We start from the raw sequence: 3621 nt of genomic DNA on the forward strand, positions 1-3621 counted from the left end.
AAATCAAAATTCAGAAACCTTACTGCACATCTACATGACACCACCAACCATCTCCCAAAAGATGATTAGGCTGCTGAGTAAAATGTAAGAGAAGTTTAGGGAAGAAGGGGATTTTTGCATTAAAAAACGTCATTTTTCGACCCAAATTTGACCCCCCCCCCCCGGGGGCAAAATCAAAATTCAGAAACCTTAATGCACATCTACATGACACCACCAACCATCTCCCAAAAGATGATTAGGCTGCTGAGTAAAATGTAAGAGGAGTTTAGGGAAGAAGGGGATTTTTGCATTAAAAAACGTCATTTTTCGACCCCAATTTGACCCCCGGGGCAAAATCAAAATTCAGAAACCTTACTGCACATCTACATGACACCACCAACCATCTCCCAAAAGATGATTAGGCTGCTGAGTAAAATGTAAGAGAAGTTGACGGAAGAAGGAGATTTTTGCATAAAAAACGTTATTTTTGGACCCCAATTTGACCCCCCCCCCCCCCGGGGCAAAATCAAAATTCAGAAACCTTACTGCACATCTACATGACACCACCAACCATCTCCCAAAAGATGATCAGGCTGCTGAGTTAAATGTAAGAGGAGTTCAGGGAAGATAGGGCTTTTTACATAAAACGTCATTTTTCGACCCCCATTTGACCAACCGGGGCAAAATCAAAATTCAGAAACCTTACTGCACATCTATATGACACCACCAACCATCTCACAAAAGATGATTAGGCTGCTTAGTAAAATGTAAGAGGAGTTCAGGGTAGATAGGGTTTTTTGCATAAAAACGTCATTTTTCGACGCCCATTTGACCCCCCGGGGCAAAATCAAAATTCCAAAACCTTACTGCACGTCTACATGACCCTACCAACCATCTCCCTAAAGATGATTTAGCTACTGTGTAAAATGTAGGAGGAGTTCAGGGAAGAAAAGTGTGACATACGGACGGACGGACGGATGGACAGACGAACGAACGGACCGACGGACATGAGTGACAACAATATAAGCGAACTTTCTTTAGAAAGTGCGCCTATAAAAATGTCTTAAATTATTTCTTTAATACTAAGCAAAATACAAATTAAAGAGGAGGGAGGTCAAGGTCACAGGAATGTGCAAGGTAAAGTTTTTGATGCAGTTGAAAAGCTCTCAATAATGCATATCAGCATAAAAATATCTTGATTGATTTAACGAAACTGAGCTTAAAACTTTTTTTAAAGAAAAGAAAAGAGAGGTCAAAGGAAAGGTTGGGGTCAAAATGCTGTTGCAGTTGAAAAGCTTACATCAGTATGAATTTACTATTAGCATATGAAGTTTGATAAAAATATAATTAATGGTTTATTTAATACTTAGATAAACACATATTTTAAAAGTGAGGTCAAGGTCAAAGGAAAATTCAAGGTCAAAATAAGTTGATGCATTAATAGCTCTCAGCAGTATGTATGAACATATGAAATTTAATAAATATATCTTGAATTGCTTTTTCAAAACTGATCTAGACATTAATTTTAGAAAAGTGAGGTCAAGGTCACAGGAAATGTCATAGTAAAGAAGAGTGAAGCATTGTAAAGCTTACATCAGTAGATCTGTGTATCATCATATGAAGTTTCATTACAGAACTTGAATGGTTTCTTTAAAATAAAGCTTAACACTAATTTAAAGAAAAGTTAAGTGAAAGTCAAAGGAAAAGTCAAGGTCAAAACATATTGCTGCAATTGGATAGTTTACATCAGTATGCATCAACATATGAACTTTGATAAAAATATCAAGAAAGTTTCTTTGAGCCCCATGGAAAGACAGATGAAAGGGTGGAGGACAGACATGACAAAAACTATACATGTATTCCTAATCATGGCGTGGCATAAAAAACTTGAATCTACATTATATGAGGATGTTTCCATATCAAGATTATACAAGCAAATTCAAAGAATTGTGATCCTCTACTTTCTGTATTTTAGTGAATGGGATGCCATATTTTATAGCAGATTGTGTGTCAAATATGCACCCCTATCATATGTCAATTTATGAAAATTAGGTCAAAGGGGAAAAGTCATAGCATGGTAGGAAATATGTTGTTGCAGGTAATGTACATGTCAAATATGAATGTTCTGTCTCTTTTCAATCAAAAGCTTTTCACATGTAATATACGTCTATAATTTGAATGCCCTGTCTTCTCTCTTTCAAAATGATCAATTTAAAATGTTATTTTTTGGAAAGTAGGTAAAACTTTAAGGTCAAGGTCTCACTTGGGTTAAAAATCATAGTATAATTAGAAAGTTTTGTGGTAATGTACATGTGAAATATGAAAGCCCCATCTCTTATTATTCAAAAGTTATGACCAAGTTTAAATTTATTGTGACAGATGCACATACTGTCAATAAAATGGACAGACTGACAGACAAATGCGATTTAATGTCCCCTCCCTTTCCCAAAAACGGGGGACAATAATGCTCTTGCTGTTCTTGAAAAGAAGATTGATGATGGAAAAAATCCCCTGCATATCTCATAATGCAAATCAATATTGTGTTTTTATGTCAATTGTTTGTTTGTGTTTAAACATCCCTCTCAGGAATTTTTCACTCATATGGAGCCACCACCACTAGAAATATAATGAGGACATTAAGCTGTAAAGAGATATGAACTCGATCCTTCCCCTCACTCCTTCCCAGACCCTGTTTATTCATGTATGCAAACTACTACTTGTTTTTACATTTTAAAAAAATGTTAATATATACAACAGTGTACAACGTGGTCCATCTCTTTGAATGATTTTCATTTCTAATTCTAGGAGGACAGGTTGACACAAATTCATGAATAAAATGTCAAGCAATCTTATCATTGATGCACTTTTACTAAATTTAATGCAGTCATATTGTGAACATTTCCAGTTCATTAGGAGAGTGGGGATGACCTCCAAGGGTTCATAACCTTTATACCATTAAATTTACATAACATAATAATACAGGAAACAAAATTATGTAAAGTTAAATGGAAAAATGTTTCCTACTATTTAGGAGGCACATGATCATTTGTCAATTTGTCATTACAGGGACAGGGAGTGGATTGGGAGATCCCCCTCCCCCCCCCCCCCTCCGGAATTTGCAGGACTATAATATATATACTGAAGCAAATAAAAATGACTTTGAATGCCATCCACTCTAGAAAACAGGAAAAAATAAGGTCTTAACAGGTTAAAAATCCCCTTCCCCACCCCCACCCCCCACCCCCCAAAAAAATCTGTATCTTGTAATTGAATGTAATATCGATAACGAGGGATAACTCTTCAGAATGTGAATTTCGTCTCATTGCAGCATAGGATGACCTTTGATCCTTTAAACTTAACCTAACCAGTTGCATTTCAGACTATTTTACCCAAATCTATACTTAAACTTGTACTTACCGACTGTCATAGGTCCTGTCTACTTCATGAAATATAATCCAATTAAAACACAAAATGAAATAATTCCTACTGAAATACATGTACACCACACTAGTACTGCACGTGCAGTGCAATCTAAAAATGATAATGGTAAAACTAGTACTTAAGGTTGGTATGTGACGCAAGCTCAATGTGATGCAGGTGTTCAGATTCATGTATAGTACAAGAACAAATTTAAAATTATCA

Source organism: Saccostrea cucullata, unplaced genomic scaffold, assembly GCF_032062105.1.
Source record: "Saccostrea cucullata isolate Sc308-1 unplaced genomic scaffold, CSIRO_AGI_Scuc_v1 ctg1500, whole genome shotgun sequence".
NCBI lineage: Eukaryota > Metazoa > Mollusca > Bivalvia > Ostreida > Ostreidae > Saccostrea > Saccostrea cuccullata.